This window comes from Ochotona curzoniae, unplaced genomic scaffold (assembly GCF_017591425.1).
Source record: "Ochotona curzoniae isolate NIBS_2020 unplaced genomic scaffold, NIBS_Ocur_1.0 scaffold_461, whole genome shotgun sequence".
In the NCBI taxonomy this organism is placed as follows: domain Eukaryota; kingdom Metazoa; phylum Chordata; class Mammalia; order Lagomorpha; family Ochotonidae; genus Ochotona; species Ochotona curzoniae.
In genome coordinates, this window is record NW_024467120.1 from 9,057,136 (window position 1) to 9,075,159 (window position 18,024).

Consider the following 18,024-nt stretch of genomic DNA (forward strand, 5'->3'; position numbering starts at 1 on the left):
CATAGTATTGAGTAAACAATAAGTTAAAAATAATGCAAGTTCAATTCTTCAAAACACCTGGGTTGAGACAGTATCAATGACAGGTTCAAAAAATAACAAACAACCAAACAAAAATTACAGGTTAAATCAAGGCAAACATGTGGTATCTAATCTTTTGGGATTCGCTCATTTCCCTTAGCATTATAGATTCCAGTTGGGCCCATTTAGCCACAAAGAAGTGCATTTTGTTTTTTTTAATAGCTGAGTAGTATTCCATGGAGTAGATGAACCAAAGCTTTCTTATCCAATCTTCTGCTGATGGGCATTTCGGTTGCTTCCATGTTTTTGCAATTACTGATTGTGCTGCTATGAACATAGGGGTGCATGTTGGTTTGTCATGAAACAGGTGTTTTGGATATATTCCTAGAAGTGCTATTGCTGGGTCATATGGCATGCAGATTTTGAGTTGTTTGAGTGTTCTCCAGACAAGTAGATAGCAAGTAGAAGTGCCACTATTTAAGACCGTGTGGGGTCTGACTGAGGCACTTTGGTTACCCGGCCGGAGAGCCCACGCTCAGCTGACAGGTCAGAAGGCCCAGGACAGCGGTCTGGAAGGAGGCTTCCATCATCCCTTCCTTTCCTGAGCTTTAGTAATTCCAGAGCTGGGGCGTGTGTCCTTAAAGGCAGGAAGCCTGTGCGTCTGTTGTACAGTATACCTGCGCGTCTGTTGTACAGTATACCTGCTCTCTCCTGGAGACACATACCCAACACTTCCTCCCCTTTGACTGCAGATCTCACTGAGTCAGAATACCCTTTCTTTGTAGCTGGACGCACCTACAGGAAGATTAAATAGCAAACCACCCTCCAGCTGCAGGTGTGTAAATGGAACAGACTTGCGGGGGCATTTCCTAATTTACCAATGTTTATTGAAACACAGACAGCATTGAAACTACAAGATATAATGTATTGGATAAAACTTTTTTTTTTTTGTGGATCTCACAGGGGACCTATTGGGGCTGGCATATAATTGAAAACACTTAAGAAAATGTTTCAGGGACTGTTGCCAAGTCATGAATAAGAGAATCACATTGCATTTTTTGAATGCCAGACAAAAGTCACCTAAAATGATGGTAACAGTGGTTAGAATAAGGAAGGAAATTAGGCATAATTTACATAAGGTGCTTTTTATCTAAAATTTTCTTTCTTTTGTTAAATTTGACAATTTACCAAAGCCCTTTCCGAAGTGTCTGACATCCTTTTTAATTAAGCAGCAAAGCGGTTAAAACGGAAGGTGATGAGCTTCCACAGTACACACGTGCATCTTGAGTGAATTCACCCCTTCCAGAAGAGCTCTGACTGTGGGGAAGGCATTTAATTCCATATTCTCTAGGATGTTAACATGAATAAGACTGTAAAGATGTGTTTATTCATTTAGGTTAAACAACATTCATTTCCAGCTTAAATAGGCAATGTCTTTTTTTTTTTTTTAAATGTTGCAGAAAAGTTGCACACTTTGGCTAAAGTTAAAGCGGTGTTGCACTTCCGTTACTGAGAAGTAGTCCTCCAGTGTGTTGGGCTTGGGACACGCCTAGACACGAATGTGAACTCTGCGAAGTGAACCTACCGGACTAAGTGTAGGCAATTGCTGAGCGTGTTCCTGATTCACTGTCACATAGCAGGTGTTGCGGGGCAAGAGCCCTCGTGCAGTGATTTGCTTGGAAATTGTCCCCTGCTGATAGCCAGGCTATCAGAGGTCTTCGTTTATTCTTAGTTTCTTTTTTAGCATCCTTTACTTCCAGTTTGACCCTTCGGCAGGCTCCCCTGCTGGCTCATTGCTTTCCAAACACAGATCAATGTTGCTGCGAACTTTCCTGAGCAAAGAGGCAGCACAACATTCAATCCCAAAATATGAACGAAAAAAAATGTTACTTCCAGTGTCCTCTCCATGATGACTGACCAGATACGATTTAGTTCCAGGGTTTCATTGTAGTATTACCTGCTTGGAGGATGCTATTTTGAAAGGACTGTTTCTCTCAAGGAAATACTGACCAAGAGGGAAAGATAACGGTTTCAAACATGGATTTACAGGATCCCTCCAGAAGCTGAAAAAACATTTAAGCATGCTTTAGTTGGGTCGCCATTATTCAACAACCTGCAATGATTTTGGCGATTCCGTAAGTATCAAAGATTTGCATTTTCTTGACAAGTGAAACCCCGAGGAAATTTTAGCATGGGGTAATATTCCTGTGTGGTGGCTCATGTACAGGCCTGACATATCAGTGATTTAAATGAGCATCCCTTAAATTAGTGTTGTTTTGTTGAAACAAGCTGCCATGGATAGAACACCTTCCTTGCATGGTCATGCAGTGTGTTGTCGGTGCCCACAACCAATCTCTGTCCTCCCCTCAAAGTGAGCAAGCTTCAGCTTGGCCGTAAAAATGTGTGCCTCTCCCATCGCAGTGCCTGAATCCAGGCCTCGACTCCAGCTAATTCCTACAACCTGCTTCTTTACCATGAGCTGAAAACACCAGACGCAACGAGGTATCTTAGGAGGTTTATTCTAGCAGGACACGAAGGGGGCGGACCTGGTGGGGATCAGGAAAAAAAGGGGAGAAGGTAACACCTGGGGCCTTTTTATGCAAGTAGGTCCGCAAGGTGTAAGGGGCGGGGATTGGGAGGGTTCGAGGGCGGGGCCCCAGGGGATTGGTGCCTGCAGGTGAAGCCTGGGGATGATTGGTGAGTGGGCGGGGTTGGGGAAGGGGCTGGGAGATTGGGGGTGGGATTCTCAGGTGGAATGTGGGGTTACATCTGATGGGTGGATGGCTAGACCAGCACGGACTTTCGTGAGCTGTGAGGAAGAAGGAATGGCGCCAGGCAGGGTGTCAGTCTCCGTGAATACCTTCAAATCATTCCTCACGGGACAGGGCTTGGTGTGGACAGAAGAAAAGGCTAATAGAAATCTCAGGTTGAATGTAAACAACTGAGAGGAAATTAACTAAGAAAATGAAGATGCTTATGGATTGGTTATCGTAATAATCCTGAGGAAATTGTAATCTTAAGGCCTATTTATATGGAATTTTTATTGGAAATCTAAAGGGAAATTACACACGGGTTTTTAGAATATTGAAAGCAAGCACTTAATTGTTTTTCACCTGTAAGCTATTAGCTAAGTGAATCTACCCCTGTCAAATTCCAATTTTGGTACACTAATGAGGCTAGGACTATTTTTGATGGGAAAAAAAAATTTGCTTGAGTAATTAAAAAAAAAAAGATAAAAACCTTTGTCATTTGCTATCACAGTAAATACTATAACATAAAATTACCCCTGAGTAGTTTTTATTTTTTTTTAAAGATTTATTTATTTTTATTACAAAGTCAGATATACAGAGAGGAGGAGAGACAGAGAGGAAGATCTTTTGTCTGATGGTTCACTCCCCAAGCAGCCGCAATGGCCGGTGCTGCGCTGATCTGAAGCCAGTAGCCAGGAACCTCTTCCAGGTCTCCCACACGGGTGCAGGGTCCCAAGGCTCTGGGCCATCCTCAACTGCTTTCCCAGGTCACAAGCAGGGAGCTGGATGGGAAGTGGGGTTGCTGGGATTAGAACCAGCGCCCATATGGGATCCCGGGGCATTCAAGGTGAGGACTTTCGCCACTAGGCTATGCCGCCAGGCCCTATTTTTTTTTTTAAAGATTTATTTTATTTTTATTACAAAGTCAGATATACAGAGAGGAGGAGAGACAGAGAGGAAGATCTTCTGTCCGATGATTCACTCCCCAAGTGACCACAACGGGCAATGCTGTGCTGATCTGGAGCCAGGAGCCAGGAACTTATTTCAGGGTCTCCCACAGGGGTGCAGGGTCCCAAGGCTTTGGGCTGTCCTTGATTGCTTTTCCAGGGCACAAGCAGGGAGCTGGACGGGAAGTGGAGCTGCTGGGATTAGAACCGGGGCCCATATGGGATCCTGGTGTGTTCAAGGTGAGGACTTTAGCCGCTAGGCCACCACACCAGGCCCTCTGAGTAGTTTTTAAAAAGTGTTATTTCATTCTTATTTTGCGTGTTTCACAAATTTCAATATTTCTGACAGGGGAGGTGGTGGGCCTTCAGTATGAATGATTATAGGATGATGGAAGTTTTCTCTTGCACCATTTTTAGAGTTGTTAAATACACTTTGTTAGCTTAGAATTTGATTCAAGATATGTTAGGCGAGGAGACCACTGTTGAAAAGGAAACCAAATAAAATAACCATCACGGTTGACCAGCTGCAAACGGAAAAGTTTGAGGGTCATGATTTTTTAAAAACATTCTTGCATTTATGGGCACGCGAGGTAGGTTTAATGGCCGTGCTCCATTGACTTCTCAGTAATGCTTCGCCTCCCATTGATTTCCCAGCTCGGAAGATTAGGTGACAAGGATGCAATATTCACTTCTGTTCCTCTATTGGTCCCAGCAATACAATTGAAAACAATCTTGTTCTCCCTCCCCGACTGTAATAAACACATATCCAAAAACAATTTGCTGCCAGTTTTGTATCGATAAGAGAGCTTTCCTTAGGTACGATTTAAAAGCTGTGCCTCGGGGGACTGTGGTGATGTAGCAGCGGGAGATGGCCTGAGTGCTTGAAGTGCTTAGAGACCCAGGCTCTTGACTTTGACCTGGCCCGGCTCTGGCTGCTGTGGCAATTTGGAGAGTGAATCGGTGGATGGAAGATGTGTGTGTGTGTGTGTGTGTGTGTGTGTGTGTGTGTGTGTGTGTGTGTGTGTGCCCAGCTTTCCCTCTCTCTCTTTGACTTGCCCTGCCTATTAATTAACTAATTAACTGATTAATTAATACAGGAGAAATAAGTAGCAATTAGTAATGCCTAGAATTTGGTTAGGAAGCGGAAACTCTGTGGGGCATTTCAATAGTTTTATCAGCTATTTGGGATGAGCCTTCTCCATGCTCACCTTTGATTTCTTCCAGCACTTTCTCTGGGATAGAAGTGGCTTCTGCTTCTGGCATCGTATTTCTCAAGTATTCGAGGATGGTTGGCGCTTCCAAACAATTGTTAGAGTAAGGATATTTCAAAGTAGGCTTGAAGAGTCGAATAAAGCATTTTGAGATTGTACATAAAATTTTGTATACATGTATCTTCGAGACTAAAACAGTGGAATACAGCGGGCTGTAAATTTGAGGAGACAAGGCAGCTGTTGTGTTTGGGTTCCTGTCTCAACTCTTCCTCGGAGCTGCACGTGGCTTTGGACAAGCAATTCACCTGTACCGTCATTCCTTTACTTGAAAAATGGATTTTTCACAGTGAAAATTTGCTATGTATTTTTATCATGCTATTATATATGCTACACATTTTATTATTATTATTACATATTTTTTACTATTCTTGGAAGAAAGACCATGTGAAACCCGCTCTGGATCAAGAAAACAAAGAATAACTCACTCAACATTTCTGGAGCGATCATTTCCTAAAGTGGTAAAAGCTTAATATATTAAAGGAATTAAAATATCAATCCTTGCACGTTATTTCATATACTGGTGATCTTAACCTTGTTTTAAAATCACTACAGTCAAAAATCTTACCTTCCTTTTTTGTATTAATTCCTTTCAGTGTCATGCTAAAGATTTTGTTCCAGAAAAATAGAATAACTATAATCCTCGAAAGGTACTTCAAGTATGGAGGTATCGATCATGAATGAGAAGAAAAAATATTGTTAGTTTAAATAGAGTTCTAGAAATGATCTCATTCAAACTAACGATTGTTTTAGGAAAGCATTCTCTCTGTTTTGGGCTCAGTAGTATCTTCTGCGGAACTCCAGCTCTCGTGACTTTTTGCTATTTCTACACTTCAGAGGAGTTCCCACTAATAAATATCAGACTTAGGGCCCGGAGTGATGGCATAGTGGTTTAAGTCCTCACCTTGCCTGTGGTGCCTGGATCCCATATGGGCGCCAGTTCTAATCCCAGTGGCCCAGCTTCCCATCCAGCTCTCTGCTTTTGGCCTGGGAAAGCAGTCAAGGACGGCCTTGGGACCCTGCACCCATGTGGGAGACCCGGAAGAGGTTCCTGGTTCCTGGCTTCAGATCAGCACAGCACTGGCCATTGCGGCTGCTTGGGGAGTGAACCATCAGACAAAAGATCTTCCTCTCTGTCTCTCCGGCTTTGCAATAAAAATAAATGAGTATAAATAAATAAATAAAATAAATATCAGAATTAGGTATGTTGATAGCTGGGACTTGCTGGAAAAAGAGATTCCCAACAAGCTGAAGAAAGAAGGACTCTTGTGAAATGAGTTTTTCCCTTTTGACACATCCAGGAGTGCCCAACAGCATGGTGGATGTCATGAGTGTTTCTTCAACTATCTCTTCCTTGGTGTTTCCAGATTTGTAGTTGTGATAAAACCATAATGTAGCTTTTTTAAATTTATTTTTATTGGAAGGATATACAGATAGGAGGAGACAGATGTTGACTTCCCATGTGGCTGCAACGGCTGGAGCTAAAACAATCTGCAGCCAGGGGCCAGGAGCTTCTTTCCGGGTCTCCCACACAGATGCAGGGTCCCAAGGCTTTGGGCCATCCTTGACTGTTTTCCGAGGCCACAAGCAGGGAGCTGCATGGGAAGTTGGGCTGCTGGGACTGGAGCTGGTGCCCATATGGGATCCTGGCGTGTTCAAGGCAAAGACTTTAGCTGCCAGGTTATTGTGCTGGGCCATATAACGTGCCTTCTTCAGTGTGTATTATTTAACAAGGAGATGCGATCAGTGCTCAAAGGCCATCTTCAAAGTTTATTGAGCACAAAACGCCCCTGAAATAAGGCCCGTGTGTGTGTGTGTGTGTGTGTGTGTGTGTGTGTTGTGTATACCCAACTGAAAAACCAGAAAAATCTTTAAAATGAAATATGCTACACTCCATTTAAATCATGGGCAAAGGGTCAAAAAAGCCAATAAGCATTTGTGTGCATGCCTGGGAATCTAAAATTGATCCCACACATTTTCTGTGAGCAGACATTCCGTTGTCCAAATCGTCAGTTTACCAATAGATATTCAAAATACAAACTTTCGGTAAGAAGCATGACCCTTCAGCATGAAACTTAATTTCCACAGCTACTTCTCAGGGCTTCCTCCCACACCTTGGCCCTCCCACCTCTGCCTCTCATTCTATACTAGTGTGACTCATGGAGTCTGGGATCAAATCGGTTCATTTGGAGCTACATCATTAAACTAAAGCTACCATCAGCAAAACTCCAATTAGAGGGATGAAACAAGTTCAACATTGCTTTCAACCATGGCTTCCAGTTTTCATGGGACCTAAGTAATTCAATAGATCTCTGTGACCACTTAATCTTTTAAGTTTTTTTAAAAGATTTTTTATCTATCTATCTATTTATTTATTTATTAAGATTTATTTTATTTTTATTGGAAAGGCGGATATACAGAGAGGAGAGACAGAGAGGAAGATCTTCCGTCCGATGATTCACTCCCCAAGTGAGCGCAATGGCTGATGCTATGCCGATCCGAAGCCAGGAGCCTCTTGCGGGTCTCCCAAATGGGTGCAGGGTCCCAAAGCTTTGGGCCTTCCTTGACTGCTTTCCCAGGCCACAAGCAGGGAGCTGGATGGGAAGTGGAGCTGCCGGGATAGAACTGGTGTCCATATGGGATCCCGGGACATGCAAGGTGAGGACGTTAACCACTGCGCCATTGCGCCAGGCCCAATCTTTTAAGTTTTTGTATTGATCTTTTGCTTAGATCCAAGACAATAGGGATGCAGGTCTACCAGGATGTGTTAGAGACTATTAGTAATTGTTTATATTAATGATGGACTCTGCTTTCAACTCTAAGGAAGTTTATAAATCACTTATAAAAGCCAAGCCAGGGGCTGGCACAATGGCTCAGTTGGCTAATCCTCCACCTCCAAATGCCAGCATCTCATATAGGTGCCTGTTTTTGTTCCACCTGCTCTGCTTCCCATCCAGCTCCCTGCCTATAACCTGAGAGCAGTGGAGGACGGTCCAAAACCTTGGGAACCTGCACCCATGTGGGAGACCTGGAAGAAGTTCCTGGCTGCCAGCTTAGAATCAGCAGAGTTCTGGCCACTGAGGTCATTTGAAGACTGAGCTAGCAGATGGGAGACATGTCTGTCTTTCCTTCTTTCTGTAGATCTGTCTTTCCAATAACAATAAATAAATAAAACCAAAGCAACAACAACAAAAAAGCCAAGCCAGTGAATTGAGAATGAATGGGATTTCTTCTAAGGTTGACATGATAAAATTGATCAATTTCATTAATGTTATGAATGAGCAAATTTTGTACCACCCTTTTATAACCGAGTAACATGCCCCCCAGGGAAGAAGGAAACTTCATGCCTAGCTTCCACAGCAAACATGCATTTCCAACATGCAGAGGTAGATTAGATTCTGAACCCAAAGGGTTGTTTACAAATTTGGGAGTTTTCCAAATGGGATCGCCATGGGTGGGCAGCAATGGTGTGTAATAGAGTCTCTAAGGGGGCTTCCTGGTGGTTGGTAGACTGCAGGCTTCTTTAATGCAATCATGGTGAGAGTCCTTTTGTGAGGGATGTTAGACACAAAAATCTGTTAAATCGGAAGCATTCGTGGAGCTTGAAAGATCCTCAGAGCACTTTGCTTCAGATGAAAGGGTGCTGGAATAATTCTGGCAGATACAAGATCATTAATGAATCTTTATCTCCCAGATCTAGGATACACTACCCTCCATGTTTCTCCTTGTTTCTCCTTCTTTACCACAGAATTAGAGTTTTATAGGATGGTAGCTGTAACATTACATTTTTTCCCCCTGATTATTCCCAGCTCGCATGCACATGCTTAAGTTGGAAGGGTTGTGTATGATACACATAAAGCCATCTGCACAAATGTAAGCAGGAATAATTGAGGGTCCTCTAGGTTCCCTTCTGGTCAGGCTTCTACTTGCAAAGTACAGCACCTAACCTCAGTTGGGGATGCTCTTTGCAGTGAAAGAGGATTCGGGGTCTAGAATGGTCAAAGTAGAACTCTGAATTTTTTGCAATTTGCCTGTACATTCTGCCTCTCCTTCTATCCTGTTTATTATCCAAGAAACAACTGAGAGGGTGAGACTCACCTGTGGGGAGTGTTATATCCAGAGACCAATTGTCTCCCTTCTTGGTGTAGCACAGCAGGTGAAGAGAGAGGAAGACATGACCACTTTCAAGTCTCACTCTGAGGGGTCTGGTTTTCCATTCAATAATAACAGCGATGAAGCTAATACGGAAAACTGTCAAATCTTCCTGGAAAAGGAAAAAAAAAGCAAGACACAAATACATACCAACATATTTCACAGAATTATTTGGAATGAAAAATAATGACCTATAGAAGTTCTCTACATATTAAAATGCTACAAGAAATAAATGCCATCTAATAAAACTTTCTCTTACCTGAAATTCGAGCACATATTATTTATAACTAATATTTTTAAAAGAAGTTCGGGGCCATGGACATCCATTACGTACTTTGACTGTCAGGTGAGCTGATTTTGTGAAAATAGGCACTTCATTAGTAGCAATGTGTCGGAAAGTAAAAAACACACAGAATCTTCCCTGTGGAGGTCGTGTTATAGTTGGAGCTGGTTGGACTGGCACATCAAAGCTGTAACTTGACGAAGCTCAACAGTAGCAAGAGACCACCAGAAGGCTAGAGAGGATGTCAATAGTCAGGTGCAGCTGGTCTTCCAAGAGTCACTATGAGCAATGCCTCTTTTGATTTGCTGCTGCTTTCTGAAAGAGAAACAGGCCAGCCTTGGGCGGAAGTCAGAAATTGACAATTAGTGCTCACCTTTGTCTGAGAAACGAAGACTTCCTTTATCCAGTGTTTGTTGATGGCTGTGCATGTGGTATGACAAGGGGCTGGACCACAATGGAGGAAGCGGGGGTGAAAGCTTGATCAGTAACTTAATTTCTCTCTCTGCCTTCAATGAACGGGCCCTGTTGATTTACCAGCTTTTCCTCAGTTGCAGAATGGAGGAATAGAATTGTTCCCATTGGAATAGTTGCAGTATTTTCGCATAAAGCAAAAATACATCTGCATTAACCATCTCTATTCTTGAGAATGCCATTTTCATTTGACAAACAAGGCTTTGGTGGCCTTTGCCACCACATTAGTCATGGAGTCTGAGTTGATCAAATCCCAAATGGGAATAAGCAGACTGGAGAACCATAAGGTTTCCATGGGTCAGACAGTTTCCACAACAGCCCAAAAGCAAACCCAGAGCTGCTTTTTAAAAGCAGTGTGTCTAGTAGCCACGTCAGGAAAAGTGACAAGTCCCAAATCCCAAGAGATCTCTCCAGACATCGGCTGATTTTTTTTTTTCTTTCCAAAGGCTCCATTAGGAAAATTCATTGGTCACAGAGAATTGAATCTCAAGGAAATCATTAGAATTGTGGGACCTTAAAAATAAAGACTATACCAAAGCTTGTGCGACAACTTCCAGTGTAGTCTTTGGGTTTAGTTTCCTAAGGATGCTGATTTGTGGATTAGCCAAGGTAATGACCAAGGAGCATGCACAGGTGAGGGCACGAATTGCTCATTGGTTATAAAAGATGGTGAGCCTGCTTTGGGGTGGAGGGGCAAAGGTGGAAGAGAGAATCGTGTGGTTTTTGGGAACACTGGTCATTGTAAATCCAATCAAAGTCTGAAGAATACATTTGGTGAGCAACTTTTATCTCTGGTACAGTTTTGTGATCACAGTGTAGCCAGGATTGCTTCATTTGAGCCTTCTGTTTTTGTTGTTATTGTTGTTGTTGTTGTTTTAAGATTTATTTATTTGATCGGAAAGGCAGATGTACAGATTCACTCCCCAAGTGGCCACAACGGCTGGAGCTGAACTTATTTCAGGGTCTCCCACATGGGTGCAGGGTCCCAAGGCTTTGAGCCATCCTTGACTGCTTTCCCAGGGCACAAGCAAGGAGCTGGATGGGAAGTGGGGCTGCTGGGATTAGAACCGGCACCCATATGGGATCCTGGGACGTTCAAAGCAAGGACAGTAACCACTACGCTATCACGCCAGGCCCGAGCCTTCTGGTTTGTAACCTAACAGAACATTATCTATACCATGACAGCTTTGGCTTTCACTGGGTAGAGGCATGGTGGCCATTTTGCAGTCAGAAGCATTTCTGACAGGAGACAAGGAGGTACCAGTGTACAACATATCAATTAGTCTCTCCATTCAGATGTTAAGGCCATTTGAACACACATCACATTGGTGTTCTACACCCAGTGTCACATTAGCCTCTCACTCCTGTCCTGTACCCTTTGCAAACTGCATCAGTTGGATTTGAACAACAACCCCTTCAAGATTCAGGTCACTACCTTCCGGCAGTGTCTTTGGCGTGAGTCCCCAGCATTGGGTCTGACCCGGCAGGGGCACCCCCCACAGGCGTCACACTTCAGGGTACGGCAGTTGCCCCCAACCCCATAAAATTTCAACACTAATATTTGAAGACTTAGTTCCACAATACTTTAATCACAATTGAAATAGAAACTTTATGGGGGTGGGGTTATGATATAGTGGCGTAAACTGCTGCCTACAATGCTGATATCCTATATGGATGCTGTTTCTGAGGATGCTGGCTGTCCCCCTCTTGATCCAGCTCCCTGCTATTAAGCACCCAGGAAAGCAACAGTGAATGTCCCAAATCCCTAAGTTCATGTAACCATGTGGGAGATCTGAGTGGGGTTCCAATCTCTCTCTCTTTTTTAATATATATATATATTTATTTATTTATTAATGACATTGCATTATGTGACACAGTTTTATAGGCTCTGGGGATCTCCCAACCCCTTCCCTCCACCTCCCCCCCCTCATCTCTTGGCTTTGGTCTGACCCAGGCCTGGTCATGGCTGGTGTCTGATTATTGATTTTTAATTTCATTGGTTTTCATTCAGTTGTTTCACAGACAAATTTGTATTAGGACCAAAATATTAGTCCCTACAAGAATTGAGTCATTTGTCCACACTTGCAACTTATATTATGGAAGAACCCAGACTGTTCATTCTGTGTAATACATCCTGAAGTTATACCTATGGAATTAATTGTTATACTCCTTGACTCCTTGCATTTCTTATATCTAAAGACTCATGAAAAGTTGAGTATTTGATGCAGCATTTAAGATGTTACTTCTTGAGACACCTGTGATCCATATTGGAACCCTTGGTTTGAATTCCCATTCTGCTTCCTATTCATATTCCTGCTAATGTTTACCCTGGGAGCCTGCAGATGTTCTCCATCACACTTGGATCCCTACTGCCCATGTGGGAGATCTGGTTTGGGCTGTTGACTCCTGGCATCAGCCTGGCTCACTTCCCTGATTGTTGCAGCCATTTGGGAAGTGAGCCAGTAGACTGCTGTCTCGTTTTCTCTTTTCTCTCTCTCACTGCCCAACCCCACCTCTTTCTCTTCTTGATTTTCAAAAAAAGTGGAAATTTAAGCAAAAATGAGTTCTAAGTTCTTGGAATAGTTTATTTGAGTTTTGATTCTTTTTGGTAGATGTATTTGGACACTTGGAAGGTGAATTGTGTGCTAAGAGTTGCTCAGGGCTGATGAAATCAGTAGCCTAGGGTTGACGCTAGACCCACCACTTCTTAAGGATTTCTGATGTGCAGGTGTCCTAAATTCAATTCTTCAGTAAAGACAAACTTGCCATTGTCAGCTGTTGGGTTCCCCTGTGGTACCATCCATGCAGGAAAGGCAGGCTCATTATTTTCGTCTTTCCTTGTATCTGTTCTCACAACACTGAAACTGATTTCTTACCCTCTTACCACTCCCCCAAATTGATCAATTAGGGTTTTTTTTAAGCATCATCATCACAAGTTGAAAGATTTCAGTATGTCTGATTTTCATGTCAAAGCACGTTTTGTCTCAACTCAAGATTCATTTATGACCTCCTTGGTTGGTGTGTTTATCCTGACTGGCTGCTACGACTGTTTGATAAAGAAGATACCCAGGCTTATTGTAGGCTTCCTTGCTTATGTCTGGAATTTGCCATGTCTCCTGTATGTCTCCTAGCCTATTATGGGGATGCGGTGTTTATAGATCTGCATCACAACGTTTTTAATCAGAGAAAAGAACTCTGGATGGGGCCATGCGGCAGGACGTCACAATCCAGGGTTGTGTTTGATGCTGGACAGAAGTAAACAAGGAGGGAAGAGGTGTGGGAGTCATCTCTTCCTCAGTATGTGCTGGCGAGAATATAAACTGTCTCGAAAAGGGGAAAGAAAGCTTTCAGCTAAATTGCGTCTATTATTTCAGATAGGATTGGCTAATATTTTTCCCCTCAACACATGTTTATAACCACAGGCATTTTATGGTGTGAAAAATTATTGATATGGCCATTCAGGAGCCTCCTGAAAACTAGATTTCCTTTAATATAATGCTTTTCCATAGATGTGACCAGTTTAATAACATTCCTCTCCATTTTGCATGTACAGTGAGCAGCCGGGCTTTATTTAACCTATTTTAAGCTGGGTACCGTAATTTGGTGTTTCTCTGGGCATGGAGGGAACAGAGATGAATGTTATGCTCTTTCATCCCTAGCACCAAGAAAGCTACCTGCTTGGTGACCTGCAGTCCCAGGACCGCGGATAGCCAGCTCCTGGCTCAGCTGTGCCTTCTAATGAGGCTCCATAACAAGTCTAATGGAAAGCACTGGCCAGCGATGCAGGGTTGACCTCTTGCCCCTACTTAACACACAATGCATTCCTCATTCTGCATTCCACCATCTATTTATGGATTCTGTTCATATGAACTTGGAGGACAAACTATAGTTTTGGCTCGTTTCATGCAACCAGACATTTAGGCAAAGGAGGGAAAGCATTGTTCAAGCTCTCAGCCCCGTTTTGGCGCACAGATGGAAACTTGAGGAGGTGTGACTTGCAAAAAAAACTGAGTTGATCAGGAAGATTTGCTCCAGTGAATTTTTTATTTGGTTGCCATTAAGCCTCCTCACATTGCATTATTGAGGCAAATAGACCCTCTTTTCAGAAGCCGTCTGGCTTCAGAAAGCCTGTCAGTGGTACACAAAAGCAGGGTTCTACAGCAGCAGTTAGGCGACCTGAAAGGCTGGCTGAATGGGGCAATACGCAGGCAGCAGACAGGAACAGAGAAACCATTCTTCTCTTCCTACCAATGGGTGGGAGGAAGGCAGCAGGCTCCGGGGGGAGACAGAGAAGGCTGGGTGAAAGGGCACTCACTCCTCCGGAGAGACAGCAAACCCTACAGGAACAGCATCCTTGAATCCGAGACACAAATGTGCTGAAAAGATAGAAACTGATTTCACCACTTATATTGTGTATTGGTGACTCCGCCATCTGTAAATATTTTTTCTCCCTTTCTCTATCTTTTTTTTTTTCTTTTAAATCTCCTCTTAGATGGAATTGAGGGGACAGGAATAGCAGTGCTACTTACACACTTAGAGAAATGAAATGAGCTCCGGCTTCCATTTTCTTTCCCATTTGTGTCCTGACTAGCGGTTCTTATGGGAACAAATGAGGAAATTTCATTAATATTGATGACAGAGGTGAAATGGGAAGTCTGAGGTTTTTCTCTTGATAATCTGTATTGTCCCGGAGAGCGTGCTGGGCACAGGATGGCAGTCACCATTGTCTTGGTAGTTTGTTCGTGTTTATGTGTGTTTATGTAGAGTGTATATAAATATATTTGGAAGTGCACTATTCATGAACTGTTTTAAACACACAAAAAAATAGCATCAAGCTTAGTGACTTTTTAAACGAAGCAGCAGAGACCAAAGACTCCTCTCAATGCTGGGGAATATTTTACTTTCATAGATTATTTTATTATGATTTTCACTTCGTGAGGAACACTGATTTTTTCTGCATAGAATTTTTCTTGAAAGGTCAAGAGAAATAAAAATCAAAGGCAGCGAAGCATTTCTTATCAATACATTGAATAACAGTTCACTCGATTTTCCCTTAGTATCGTTTATTATAAAGTGGTTTACAACTAGCTCAGATTTTCTTTTAAATGTATGCAAGGTTATTTTTTCTCAATGACAGTACATAAAAAACACAATATAGATAGTAGAATGTGTTGCAATTATTCACAAATGTATAAAACCTTGATGCTCCAATAATTAACATATGTTCTTTACTTTGACACGGGATTTTGTTTATCTGTCCTCATGAGGACTTTCAGAGAATTATTGAATTCTTAACAGGTATACGACATCCTCCATTCTGATTCCAGATAGAATAAACAATAAAGCTGGTGCTTCGTGGGGGAAGTGAATCCCGCACGTTCATATGTGGATTGTCGGTTTCGCCTCCCGTGGCCTTTCACATCGAGGAACAAGTCCTGCGTCGTTTTTGTGCGATAATCACTTGGAGCTTCAAAAGCATCCTTGTTCAGAAATCTCTGGTGCGTCTGTCCGTGTGATTGTGTCCACACACGGCTTTTTGAACTGCCCTCACTAAAACAAGCAGAAGGGCATCCTCCGCGTCTCACGGGGCTGACCTCCTTTGCAAAGGTTGTCGTTGATCACCCATGAGATGAACAGTAAGCATTCCTGGGAGAAGATTTGGAGCTGCCAGCAAAGGGGTATTTTCCATCTGTCATCAGCTTGAAGTCTGCATATCAATAAAAAATTAATAAACTAATTTCAGGCATATATGACACAGTTAATGTGGAGGGCCTATTGTTCGGAGAGACATGGTATATCCTTATCAGTGGGTTTAAACAGCTATTCATCATTTCTAAAGGGCAATTATTTGGAATCCATTAAACTGGAATTCATAATACCCCTGCATACTGAATTTTAAATAGAAATCTGTATTTAGATGAAGGAATACATTAGTATAAGTCATTAGAGCACTGGAAATCCATGACTTGTTCATTTTTCACTTTTTCCAGATAATATGAAGCACTGGGGATGTTAGCCTTTTAATAAAACCAAACAAAAAGAAATCCATGCACTCTTTTCGGTAGCAATGCCATGGATAATTATGGTTTCTTATTTTTTTTTTAACTTCATGTGCCAGCTTTTTAAATTATTACTTAGAAAGTAAATCATCACATAAAACGTTTTTTTTCCTAGTAATCAGTGCAAAGATTCTAACTCAAAATGCTGCCACCAAGCAGCTTTGTCCTCCTGGGCCACCTGGGCGGTCACATCATGGAGGTTACTCAGATGGGGTGAGGGGGGCGGTGGAATGCTTGTGAACGCTTAGACAACTCTAAAGAAGAGAGAACTCTCAAGTAATGAAAATTAAAATTATGGAACACTTACATTTTTGTCACAAGCAGGAAAATAATATTAAAATATTGGTTAGTAGATATACTTCAATACGTGCCTCAGAAATATTTAGAGATTGGGCCCAGTGGCGTGGCCTAGCGGCTAAAGTCCTCACCTTGAACGCACCAGCATCCCATATGGGCACTGGTTCTAATCCCGGCAGCTCCACTTCCCGTCCAGCTCCCTGCCTGTGGCCTGGGAAAGCAGTCAAGGATGGCCCAAAGCCTTGGGACCCTGCACCCGCGTGGGAGACCTGGAAGAGGTTCCTGGCTCCTGGCTTCAGATCGGCATAGCAATGGCCATTGAAGTCACTTGGGGAGTGAATCATTGGACGGAAGATCTATCTCTCTATCTCTCCTCCTCTCTGTATATCTGACTTTGTAATAAATAAATAAATAAATCTTAAAAAAAATATTTAGAGTAGGATGATTATAGACAATTGCAATACACTATATATTTTTCTTAAAGTCTAGAAAAATGGAATTTGAGTATTTTTAGCGTAAATATACAAACGTTTGAAAAGATAGCTTTGTTTACCCTGAGTTGATTTTTGTACAATGTGCATGAGCACAAGTATTGAAATATCACATGGTACCCCATAGAGATGGACTGTTTAGAAACATAAATAAATAATACACATGTGTATGTATGGGTGTGTGGGAAAGACAGAGAAACAGAAAAAGGCAAACAGAGCTGTGTTCACTATCGATTCACTCCCAAAGCACGTATACCAGCTTGGGCTGAGCCTGGTCAGAGCTGGGAGAGGACATTGAATCTACATGGATGGCAGCAAACAAATCATTTAGCCATCACCACTGCCTGCAAGGGCCTAAAATGGCAGGGTGGGATTCAGCAGCTGGAGGTAGGACTTGAACCCACTTGCTTTCATAGGAAACATGGCTATCTCAATTGACATTTTTAATCGTGTGGCCAAACACAGCAGTATGTACCAATTGCTATGTTTTGATGAACAGTAAAAGTAAATAAGCAGATAAACAAGATAATCATTTGCATTTATGTTTATGCATGCAAAATATACATGTATTACTGTACAGGTATAAAACAGCATGGCTATCAGACCTATGACTCAATCCTGCAATATGGTTTTTGTCATCAATATTCTGAACATCCCCTTATCTCACATAAACTATGTTAAATAAGTTGAAATCCAACATGTGTTAAAATAAATGAAAATTCTGAATTAATGTGGACCGATAGAAATATAGGTCTGTGTAGGATGTCAGTTACATTCTCTCAGACTGGAATTGCATGAAAGCTCAAGTTCTGGATATGTCTAATGTATCCTTTACAAAGGGAAAATGATAAACTCCTGGCTCTGAAAGATGAGAATAAGGAATTCACCAACTGGGACTATTTTTAGCCAATGGTTCCAGGGCTTTGTCTTTCCCACAGTGCACACACCCATTGCTCCATCACATGAACATCTTAATGAGACGGCCTCATAGAAAAGCAAATAAAATAATCGTCATCTGTTCCATTGTGTTGATGCCTGCTGGCAATAAATCCATTTTTAAAAAATCGCAGCATATGGCCCCGTGACTTGCAGCTTTGCTTAGAAGGGTGTGAACACAGTCTGTCCCAGCATTCATACTGTTAACATTCTTCTTGACAAGGAACTAGGTTTTAAGCACGTGTTTACCAGCTTGTGTGACCATGCACACAGAAGCAAGCCTATAGCTTCTATCACACTAAATAATTGCTGGTGAACATATAAGCTGGGCAACTTTGATTTATAAACAACA